The sequence below is a fragment of the Hyperolius riggenbachi genome, chromosome 2, assembly GCF_040937935.1.
Source record: "Hyperolius riggenbachi isolate aHypRig1 chromosome 2, aHypRig1.pri, whole genome shotgun sequence".
NCBI lineage: Eukaryota > Metazoa > Chordata > Amphibia > Anura > Hyperoliidae > Hyperolius > Hyperolius riggenbachi.
This window is the reverse complement of record NC_090647.1, coordinates 474,704,407-474,716,796: the sequence shown is the minus strand read 5'-3', so window position 1 is coordinate 474,716,796 and position 12,390 is coordinate 474,704,407. Positions and strand designations below refer to the sequence as shown.

General features: G+C 44.9%; 1 protein-coding gene across 4 annotated transcripts in view; it reads left to right on the top strand.

Annotated features, from left to right (window-relative positions):
• The window catches only part of SGSM2 (small G protein signaling modulator 2), a 470,219-nt gene that overhangs the window by 61,932 nt on the left and 395,897 nt on the right, over positions 1-12,390 (top strand). The window contains exon 1 of one of the 4 annotated variants that reach the window (XM_068265979.1): positions 5,006-5,090. The exons of 2 other annotated variants lie outside the window; for them this stretch is intronic. The gene's annotated coding sequence lies outside the window, so the exon portion shown is untranslated. Of the gene's footprint in view, positions 1-5,005; positions 5,091-12,390 lie in introns of those variants that run through there. One more of the 4 variants, XM_068265980.1, reaches the window with a different exon arrangement.

The window sequence follows — 12,390 nt, the reverse complement described above, 5'->3', positions numbered from 1 at the left end:
ACGAAAAAAGCCCTGAGCACCTGTACAGCTATTTATTACTACAACGCAAATCATTATCCTGGGCGCCTCCTACCCCACCTATACTAAAGGTAGCCATACACTGGTTGATTTGCCATCAGATTCGACCAACAGATAGATCCCTCTCTGATCGAATCTGATCAGAGAGGGATCGTATGGCTGCCTTTACTGCAAACAGATTGTGAATCGATTTCAGCCTGAAACCGATTCACCATCTGCTGAGCCGCTGTCGCCTGTCTACCCCCCCCCCCCCCCGCATCCATTACCTGAAGCCTGGTCCCGGGCATCTTCTCCGCATCACGGCATCCGCGTATAACTTTCTGTCACTCCAGTGACAGCGGAAGTTCAAATAGAGCGCCCTCTATTTGTACTTCCGCTGTCACTGCTGTGACACAGGAAGTTATACACGGATGCCGCCGGATGCCATGATGCGGAGGGTGATGCGGAGAAGATGCCAGCCGGGAGCCGGGAGGTGATGCGGAGAAGATGCCGGGAGCCAGCTTCAGGTAATGTATACCTGTGTCGATCGTACGCCGCTAGCGATGCGCTCCCTACCCGCGGGGGATCGACGGTAATTTCCCGCACGGAGCAATCGACAGGACCGATCTATTTCGGGACAAAATCGATCGAAATTTAGCGTTTAGCGTGAACGATTTGACAGCAGATTCGATCTCAGTGATCGAATCTGCTGTCGATCGGCGGGTAATCGGCCTAGTGTATGGCCAGCTTAAATGTTTATTGGTGGAGACTAGAGTTGGGCGAACAGTTCGGCTGTGTTAGCCGAACTGCAGCCGAACTGTTCGGCTGCCCAAGCTGTCATTTATCTGTGGCTCTTACTACTTCCGGGTCGCAATGACCCGGAGTAGTACGTCTGCGCTGGCCCGGCGGAGCACGTCCTAGATCGCGCTCCCATTGCCGGGCACTCTCTGCGCATGTGTGTGACGTCACTCATGACGTCACACACATGTGCAGAGAGTGCCCGGCAACGGGAGCGCGATCTAGGACGCGCTCCGCCGGGCCAGCGCAGACGTACTACTCCGGGTCATTGCGACCCGGAAGTAGTAAGAGCCACAGATAAATGACAGCTTGGGCAGCCGAACAGTTCGGCTGCAGTTCGGCTAACACAGCCTAACTGTTCTAGTGGAGACACAGGTTTGGTTGTCCTCTCTCAGCAGAGTTATTGATGGCTGTGAATGATTTCTGTCTCTCTAAAGTAAATCTATTTGTTAGTGCGCTGCCTACACTTTTGTCACGGTAAAATTGATTTTTTTTTTCCCCAAATGAGCCATGTAACAGTTTTATCTTCTTTTACTGGAGTCTCATAACCAAAATGATTCTTGATGTCAGCTCTGAGGAGGCTTATGCAAATGTGGTCGTGAGCATTTACTGCAGCCCTTCTCATCAGCATTAACAAAATGTGTTCTCAGATAAACAAGCTCATTACTGGTATAAAGAATGTAGCTGTGTAAAACTATGGATTGTCAGATATGCTAGCGTTGCTCCACTTGGTGTACCTCAGCTGTGTAAGACTTGCAGATCACTTTCATTTCTCGAAAATGTTCTGTGGACGGAACACTCATAAAGCTTTCTTTATCAAAAAATACCAATAAACTGTGAGGACAGTTTTGATGCAGACCAGGTGATGGTCTCACGTTTATGGATTCTGCAGACAAATAACAACTGACCATTCTTGAGGGAAAGATCAACAAGGGCGTAACAATAGGGGGTCAGGAGCGGGGGGTGGGGGGCTGGGAAATGGGGGGCAGTCTTGTATATACAGAAAAGTCCCTGTTATGTTGAAGTCATTCAACCAGAAGTCTCAACTAACCTGTCTGTCATGTCTGAGGGTTTTGAAGCTTTTAAAATACTTACCGAGCCTCCAGCGACATCTAACGACACCTTCTTGCAGAAATTAGCGGGCTCCTAGCGGCTTCCGGCTCCATGCACGTAATTCCGTGTGTCATCTGACCCAAAGCTGGTCAGGTGACACGTCATTTTCCATATATGGGGAAGCCGGAAAGCAACTAGGAGCCCGCTAGGTGCTGCTAGATGTCGCTGAAGCCTCGGTAAGTATTTAGGGGGCGAAGCTTGTGCTTTTTTAGGCCACTTGCTCAAGCAACCAGCAAACAGATGTATCTGGCATCAGACGATTTCTGCTGGTGCCAGATACCTGGGACACTGCTGTAGTTAATGCAGAGCAGCAACAGAGCAGGGCATTATACATTACCTGCTCCCAGCGGCGAGACAATTCTTCTCACTTCCTCTTCCAGGGACGGATCAAGACCAAGTTGCGCCTGGGACAAGGTCAGGTTTTGGCACCTAAACTGCCATTCATTTTGCCGCCTTTTTAGGAATTCAACAAACTGCGCCTGGGGCAAGATACTCGCTTGCCCCCCCTAGATCCGTCCCTGTCCTCTTCAGTTTACAAGTGCTGAGCAGCCAGCCAATCACCATGTGGCTTCTGTCCATGTTAAGTTTCAAATCCTATCCAGATTGCTGCTATGCTCAGCAAGATAAGTAGCTCCTGAAATGAGCTCCCCCATCTCCTCTCTCTTGACATACATTTAGCGGATAGTGCTGTTAGGAAGCCCTAAGGGCTCTCAGATGGTGTCTGTGCATGCTACTTCCCCGCCATGTCTATTCAGTGTTATTTCTCATCCTTACTGTGTAGTGTATAGTACAAGCAGTTCTACTATATTTTATTAGGGCTTAAATCTTTGTAGCTGCACACTGTTCATCACTATTTAGTAATATAGGGGTTGATACACAAAGCTATTCTCGTGAATCATCTCACCTTACTTATTTATCATCTTAACTATAGGGAGCATTAATTCACAAAATAAACGGATAAGGCGAGCGTATTCATATAAGGAGAGATAATTCATGAATTAAGTCAGATAAGGAGAGATAAATCATGAGCTAACCTTAGGTAAGGAGAGATTAATCTTGATTTAATAAGTAATGGGTCGATTCTGTAAACATTGGTAATACTGCTGTTTACACATAGCGCATGGCAATATTACCCTAACTTCCGCCTGCTAGGACTGCAAGTGACGCGATGTACATCTTATCTGCTCTGTGCCTTTACAGAGAGGACCTTAACGGCCCGAAACAATCATCAGTTATACCATCAGATGTATATCAAGTGTGTGATGGGACAATAAAGCAATTTGTGTTCCAGCAAGTCTGTGTGCGGATCCATCCTTTGGTTGTGGACTGACTACTGCCTAGGAGTCCAGCACCAGAATCCACCCCCCCTAAGGTGTGCGCTTCTTTCCAATCTCGAATTACCATAGCAATGGCCATGCTACGTCGTTCAGGAAATGCTTTTTTTTTTTAACCAAAGAAAACCCTGAGAATTCTCCATGAGATGATGGACTAGTCCAAAACCTGTTGTTTCTGTCAGATTTTACCTGCTTTTGCTTTTTGCTGGAGTGGTCATTTGAAATCTGACAGAACTGACAGGTTTTGTACTAGTCTATCTCCTCATGGGGGATTCTCAGGGCTTTCTTTGTTTTCAGAAGCTTTTCCTGAATGTTGCTAAGTCTAGCTGCCAAAATAGTGTGCAATTGGGTAGGGAGGCTGGCTGGTAACTTACTATTTTGGCAGTAAAGCCCCATCTACACGGAGGGACATTGTAGCGATCCGGCGGCTCGATTAGCCGCCGGATCGCCTCTTCCGCGTGCCCGCCGCGTCCCCGCTCGCCGCGCGTGCGCCGCATTCGATTCCCTGCTCGTGCCCGCTCGTCCCCGCCGGCGCCGCTTATCTCCTGCACGATTCCCTGCCATTGTCCCCTCGCGGGGATCGAGCAGGGAATCGGCGGTACGGAGATCCGTCCTGTCGGATCTTATCAATCGAGCCGCATCAGCGGCTCGATTGATAAGCAGCATCGCGGCCGCATCTACTCGTGTAGATGCGGCTTTAGACTTAGCAACTGCCATTCAAAAAATGCTTTTGAAAACAATGAAAACCCTGATAATTCCCCGTAAGTAGAGGGACTAGTCTAAAACCTGTTGCTTTTGTCAGATTTTAACAGCTTACCCTTTTCTCTGTAGTGCTTAAAGGGAAGGTCTGAGCTGATATAAAAAATACTTACCTGGGGCCTCCTCCAGCCCCTGGCAGCCAACCTGTGCCCTCGCCGCAGCTCTGCTCACAGCCACTGACCCGAGGTCCCCTCTGGTGAGCTGAGTCGCCTCCACTGCTCCTGCGTGAGCGCCGCTGTCAATCACACTGATGTCGTCTGGAGTGTATTGCGCAGACACAGTAGTTCTGTGCCTGCGTAGAACACTCCAGATGAGGTCAGCGCGACCAATAGGGGCTCTCGCGCAGGCGCTGTAGATGCGCATTGGCATCTACACTGGAGGGGACTCCGGGCCAACAGCTGCGATCAGAGCTGTGGCGAGGGACATAGCGGCTGCTAGGGGCTGGAGGAAGCCCCGGGTAAGTAGATTTTTGTTTTTAGCAAGCTCAGATCTTCCCTTTAAATGAACTAAAGACTTTTGGAGAAGACCTCTAAATAGCCACCCAAACATATTGTAACCAACAGACAATCTGACACGGCGCAGAAGAAAGGTGTAACTGTTGGGTGAATTTCATAAATCAGAAAAGTGGTGGGATGTCAGTCAGTTCAGTGATCCTATTATGAAAGAATTCAGTCCTGGGAAGTAGATGAAGCCAGCTGTCTTCATGAGCAGGGATGCAGAAGTTGCCGCAGTATTTTGTGGACTCATTCAGTACATCTGTAAGACTGAACACTGAAAGTACTGTTATGTCAAGTAGACAATACAAAGTTTTCCAAAAATTGGAGCTGATTTGCATTTCTCTATTGGAACAAAATTAATTTTGATCTCCAGGAGGAAGATACTGGCAAACACTGATGCTAAGCGGAATCCCTATAGGGGTGCATAACCTACATTGCCGTATTATGGGAGGCAGAGGCCAGTAATAAAGACCACATAAATATGTTACCATGGTTACTGTGAAGCAAGGAGTGGAGGAAGCGAGTGTAGAGCTGAAGATTGTCCATGGTCCTGTTCTGAGCATAGACTTGTTTGTTATTAGACTGTGAACAGGTAAAATGTGTGAATTGTAGATTTTCATGTGACTCTTTTCAAAAAGAATTGGCTGAGCAGTTGTTTTCATTTGAGAAAAATAGCATGGGCCGTATTTACTGTGAATGCAAAGGACAAGCATAATTATTGTTAAAACTTGGATTAATAGTAAAAAATAGTCAAAAAATGTGCAAAACAATACAATATGCAAACACATTGGCAAAACAGAACAATTGCAAGTATAATGGGACAACTTGGAACAGCGCATGCGCAGTGGCCCACAATGCAGCTGGATTGCAGACCTCACAGCAGCACAGCGGTTTGGACCGGAGGGAGACGGAGGGAGCTGACAGACTGCAGGAGACAAGGAGAAGTCCCAGGTAAGTAAAATTCCACTTGTTCGACTAAAGTCTACTTTAAAGTGGGCGCAAGCCAAAGCTCGGGTACAAAATCAGATACTTACCTAAAGAGAGGGAAGCCCCAGGATCCTTTTGAGACTCCCCCTCACTGCTCTGATGTCCCTTGTCACTGAGCGTGACCCCCCCTGAAGATTAGTGACAAGGCATTGTTGCTAATCATATCAGGGCTCCTCTTCCTGATTCATGGGCGCGCAGTAGCCGTGCAATTACGTGCAGTAAGCCGGATGTGACGGATGCAAAGTCACCCTCCAATTCCTGTTCCCTTTGCCGCAGTTTACCATTCAGCCTCAGACCCTGAGGGAATCCTGAAGGCATGCAGCACTTCAGGCAAAGTAACCTTTTGGATTGGTTGGTGAGTCCACGCACAGTGCAATTTGGGATCTGGGATGTGATATAGAGACCAGGTCGCTGCCACCAATTCGCAATAAGTGTACGAATACGCAAATCTAACTCTAGCTAAATCCTGTAGGAAAAAAAGGTTAATTCAGGAACCTTTCTAGAGATAGCAATATAAATATAAATAACCGTTATGGTAACGTTCTCTCAGAAAATGTAAACTCTTTGCAGAGATTTCAGAACAAACACTTAGACAAAGGATTTTTAATAATTTATTTTATAATAAAATAATGCATAAACTAAATATAGCAATTGAAACAAATTGATACAGTAAAAATAGTAAGGATTAAAAGGTTTTCCTGGTCTTCCTGGCAGTTTGCGATGGATTTGATATCTTTTTGGGTCTGCCCGACTTCTTTATGTAGGGGGCGAACAGAGTCTTCCAGGTCGCTGATGCGGGTTTCCGTCTGGCCTACTCGGTCGCTTAGTGCTCGTAGGTCCTGGCGCAGAAAAGAAACATCTGTTTTAACTGACTTGAGAGTGGTAGAGATCGTAGTCAGTGATGATTGACAATTTGAGATTGCTTGTAAAACCTGAGCGAGTGTGGGTTCCTGTTGTTCAGGAGTAGAGGCATTGCCATCAGGTGCTGGCGATTCTGACGCTCCGGCGCCATCTTGGCTCGAGCTGTCGTGGTTCTCGCGGCAGAACTTTTCAAGCTTAGCAGCAGCTTGTGAGGCTCGCGGAGCTGCCAACGTCCGAGTCTACTAGGTCAGGGTAAGTAGTTGTCACCTTTGGGGTAGATTAGGTTATTTTAAAGGCTGTCAGGATAACAGAAAGTGTGCTGCTGGATGGGAGCTCTGCCACCGCACGTCCTCACGCCATGAGCTGCAGGCCACGCCCCAACTAGTTATAGTCTGAGCTGCGTGTCAAGTTACAGTGCCATTTGCAATAGTAAGTCCAAACAGAACATAGAAAGTTCTGGGTGTGATAATCCAATGATAAACAGCTGCATCCTTGATGGTATGGATGGTTATGACTCTCATTATAGCCTGTGTGTCCAGCCATTTAACCCTTTCTCTGCTGGAGGGTGTAGATGGTAAGGGGAGATGGGCAGTGTCTGCCACATGATCCAGCTCCACCCATTTGTCATGACAGGCAGAAAATCATATGAAATATCTGAAATGGTCATATCTCGGCATCAGTTGATCAGAACCCACAGAGAATGATGATACAGGCGTATTCCTGGCATTCTCTGCTTTAATCTGAAATGGTCATATCTCGGCGTCAGTTGATCAGAACCCGCAGAGAATGATACAGGTGTATTCTTGGCATTCTCTTCTTTAATCTGAGTCTAAAAACAGGTATATTGAGATATTCCATTTCATAGTAACTGGGATCTCAGTGCCAGAAGATGCTAGACACACACTATGTGGTTCAGCCACACTCAAATCAGATCTACCTAATGCATATCTGATAATATTGACATGCCTGTCATCTAGGGAAAACTGATTATTTAAATAAAACGACTATTCTTTTATTCAAGGTGAATTAAAAGCAATTTCCCCTATCTTTGATGTAGGCCCAAAAGAATGTAAGGGGGGTATTAAAACAGACCAAAACCAAACATTTTTTATTTCAAAACATTTAGTTGCACCACTCTGACACATACAAAGATAAATAAACACTCCTTCAAGCCTATGAGCATTTCAGTGCATGCTTTTCACCCTTCTCTTTTCATAACTAGGGTTATACAGGTGGCAGCCATTAGCAATTCCTCCTTTGCCGGACACCTCCTACTCCACCAGGCTGCCGGATTCTGTCCCGGCAATATGAAAGGAAGGGAGGGGTTCCTCCAATAAATGTAAAATATTTTATATTTGTCATCATGCAGCTGAAAAAAGGCTGCTATTTATTATTATAATTTAGAAAATAGATTTTATTTCTGAAATCTTGTATTTTTAATTTGGGTCCACTTTAAGTGGAAGAACCAGACCCCATGGACTGGGGGTAATGATTTTATGACTTTATGGCTTCTCTCTGCAGCAGAAGAATAAACACATCACATCTTCTGGAGAGAGCATGGGCTCTAATACAAATACTGCTTATTTGTAAACCAAGCTAAGACTCCAAATCATATTTTTGTGCACAAGGGTTTATATGAAAAGGGCGCCTGTAAAAAAGGGCGCCTGGTGGAGCCCATATATACCAACTTCGGCTACAAAAAAGGCGCCTGGCGTAGCCCATATAAAATCTTCGGCTACAAAAAAAGGCGCCTGGTGTAGCCCATATGAAAACTTTGACTACAAAAAAAAGGCACCTGGTGTAGCCCATATAAAAACTTCGGCTACAAAAAAAGGCGCCTGGTGTAGCCCATATAAAAACTTCGGCTACAAAAAAACTCCGGGATGTGTTAATTACTATTCCCCCTCCAGGCCGCCATGGATAGTGGAGGAATGAAATAATTCGGCTTCCAGCGCTTGTAGCCCATATAAAAACTTCGGCTACAAAAATACTCCGGGATGTGTTAATTACTATTCCCCCTCCAGGCCGCCATGGATAGTGGGGGAATGAAATAATTCGGCTTCCAGCGCTTGTAGCCCATATAAAAACTTAGGCTACAAAAAAGGCGCCTGGTGTAGCCCATATAAAAACTTCGGCTATACAGTAAAAAGAAAATAATATGGGCTACAAAGGTGCACCCTACTGTAGCCGAAAACCTTGTAGGCAAAAAAAAATATGGGCTACAAAGGGGCGCCCTACTGTAGCCGAAAACCTTGTAGGCAAAAAAAAATATGGGCTACAAAGGGGCGCCCTACTGTAGCCGAAAACCTTGTAGGCAAAAAAAAATATGGGCTACAAAGGGGCGCCCTACTGTAGCCGAAAACCTTGTAGGCAAAAAAAAATATGGGCTACAAAGGTGCACCCTACTGTAGCCGAAAACCTTGTAGGCAAAAAAAAATATGGGCTACAAAGGGGCGCCCTACTGTAGCCGAAAACCTTGTAGGCAAAAAAAATTATGGGCTACAAAGGGGCACCCTACTGTAGCCGAAAACCTTGTAGGCAAAAAAAAATATGGGCTACAAAGGGGCGCCCTACTGTAGCCGAAAACCTTGTAGGCAAAAAAAAAATATGGGCTACAAAGGTGCACCCTACTGTAGCCGAAAACCTTGTAGGCAAAAAAAAATATGGGCTACAAAGGGGCGCCCTACTGTAGCCGAAAACCTTGTAGCCGAAAAAATATGGGCTACAAAGGGGAGCCCGCTTGTAGCCTATATCAAAACTCGGGCGCCCTTTTCTACACCTTGTAGCCCATATTTCCAGAAATAACATTGATGTCTATGGCGGCGCCCTTTTCATACAGGCAGCTCAGGCGCCCTTTTCAACCGATACCGTGCACAATGTTCTTATGATTGCGCAGATGACTCCCGAGTCTCATCAGCGACTGCGGACCACCAAGGGAAGCCACAATAGGATCCTGAGGCTTCCCTCGCTTCAGGGTAATGTCCACCGAGGGAAGCCACAATAGGATCCTGAGGCTTCCCTCGCTTCAGGGTAATGTCCACCGAGGGAAGCCACAATAGGATCCTGAGGCTTCCCTCGCTTCAGGGTAATGTCCACCGAGGGAAGCCACAATAGGATCCTGAGGCTTCCCTCTCTTCAGAGTAATGGCCTATTTTGAACCCGAGCTTCGGCTCAGGATTACTTTGAAGAAGATATTCTGCAAAATATAAAACATTTTGCAATTTTAAAAATTGGAATTACAGCATCAGTTCTAATTAGATGTACCTTCATATAAATGAGGACATTACATTCCTTATAGCAGTATAATTTCTTACAAGACAAAAACGACACATTTATCTTAATATTCGCAATGTTCCCGGTATTGTGTTATTATCACTTGGAGACAGATTTTTCCACTATTGCGGTAAACAAGGCTGGTACTGTTTAGCACATAATGACTGGGCATTTCCAGTGACAATGATCATTATTCACAAAACTAATTACATTTAAACACATGGTGAGTGGCCCGAACAATTAGTTTTTGAGCTTGATGCTGTACCTTGTACATCTGACTATTTTCTTTGTGTAAATTACGCATTTCTTGACAACTCCATAATGATTCCCAGGGTAATCATGTCAAGCGAAGGTAAATTAGAAAAAAAACAACAAGATAATAAACAGAGTATTTTGTAATGATGAGATACAAAATAAACACATTTATATTTAGTGGATAAATGAAAATGGTTGCGGTTGCGGATGCTGACTCTGCCTTGTTGTTATTGGGTTAGTACTTAGTTGGCTTATTGGTACTGGCTGGATGTATGAAAATTGAAAAGGAAATTTTGTTTGCTACCCATGGCAACCATTGATATTTCATTAGAGAAATTCCAACAAGGATTCCTTGTTATAACTCATGCTCTATAAATACTGACAGTTGCATAAGAGGAGCAAATGAATCCTTCTCCCCAAAGTATTGAGATGTTGGCCACCATGCGCCTGTTGTATATCGGCTCCCCCATAGACAACAACAACAACAACAAACTACATTTGTAAAGCAAAATACAAACAAACAAAAATCTATAAAACCCTAAGACAAAGTCCCTTAATTAAACTTGCAAAGAGAACAACTTCGGCTGTTCGGACTATGGCTGGTAGCACCAAGCTACAACTCTAGCCCTCTTTAAAGAGAACCCGAGGTGTGTTTAAAGAATGTTATCTGCATACAGAGGCTGGATCTGCCTATACAGCCCATCCTCTTTTGCTATCCCAAACCCCACTAAGGTCCCCCTGCACTCTGCAATCCCTCATAAATCACAGCCGTGCTGTGAGGCTGTGTTTACATCTGTAGTGTCAGTCTTAGCTGCTCCCCCGCCTCCTGCAGAGCTCCGGTCCCTGCCCCCGTCCCTTCTCTCCAATCAGCAGGGAGGGAAGGGATGCAGGCGGGGACCGGAGTTCTGCAGGAGGCGGGGAGAGCAGCAGACTGACACTATAGAGATAAACACAGCCAGCTCTGACAAGCTGTTTGTCAGCAGCATGGCTGTGATTTATGAGGGATTGCAGAGTGCAGGGGGACCTTAGGGCAGTTTGGGATAGCAACAGAGGCTGGGCTGTATAGGCAGATCCAGCCTCTGTATGCAGATAATATTCTTCAAACCCACCTCAGGTTCTCTTTAAAGTGTAACTGTCTGGCATAAAATAAAATAAAAACAGTTCTTTATTATTATCTGGTAAACAAGTAATAAGGATGCTAATCAGGCAATCCAAAAGTTAAAAATCACTATTACTTTTCGGGTGATAAATGATCATTCCCCAGTTTACCTGACTCTTATTTGGTACATTGACGCACAAAGGAAGTTGCAGGGCATGCAGGGTTGTCATTTTTTTGCTTCTTTACTATTCCTCTCAGACTTAACTAATGCAGCCTGATTGGCTGAAGCCTCTTTGCCTCCTGTTTCCCCTCCTACTTTCTCTCTGATTGGCCAATATTTCTCATGTTGAGACAATGCACTTTCTTTTGCAGAGTGAGTGGGAGTACCTGAAGACAGGGAGGAGGGCGGGCAATGCATACACAATCAGGCAGAGGAGAATAAGGGAGGAAATGACATCAGGTTTGGCTTCAAGATAGACATAGTTAAAAAAGAGAATCCTAAGAAGGATTTTCTCTTTTTTTACTATAGAAAAATCACTAAAATAAAAATGTGGACAGTGCAATACATACGTTATGCAAGTAGAGCAAGTATTTATCTACTTATATATGTGTTTTTTTCTGAGATAGTATGTCTGACAGCTCCTCTTTAACACACCTTGAAAGGCAGTGGTAAAACCATGGATAACTGAAAAACATGAAAGACATTAATGCACCACCATGCTGTGATATCTTTTATTAAAGAGGAACTCCAGTGAAAATAATGTAATAAAAAAGTGCTTCATTTTTACAATAATTATGTATAAATGATTTAGTCAGTGCCCATTGTAAAATCTTTTAAATCCCTGATTTACATTCTGACATGTATTACATGGTGACATTTTTACTGTTGGCAGGTGATTTAGCTGCTGCATGGTTGTTGGCAGTTGGAAACATCTGTAAACAGCTATTTCCCACAATGCAGCAAGGTTCCCAGACAGGACACTGCCAGGAGTACCACGGTCCTCAGAGTTTCTTGTGGGAGGGGTTTCAACACAATATCAGTCATGCAGCGCCCCCTGATGGTCTATTTGTGAAAAGGAATAGATTTTTCATGTAAAAGGGGGTATCAGTTACTGATTAGGATAAAGTTCAATTCTTCGTCGCAGTTTCTCTTTAAAAGACTCAAACACTTACAAGACAAATCTACCCTATAAAGAGTGGAGTATTGCTCAAGGCTGAGTTGAATCGCCAGAGTAAGAACCATAACCAGCGGCAATGCATGACCCTAAGGCACAATACCAGACTACATGCGTTCCTTCTGCCCTGCCCTGTCTCAGGTGACTCCCCTATGCCACTGTCTTATTATTTATGGAACTCACGTGTACATGCGTTTCAGTGCAGAGGCCACAGGCAACGCCATATTGTGGTTAAGTTATAC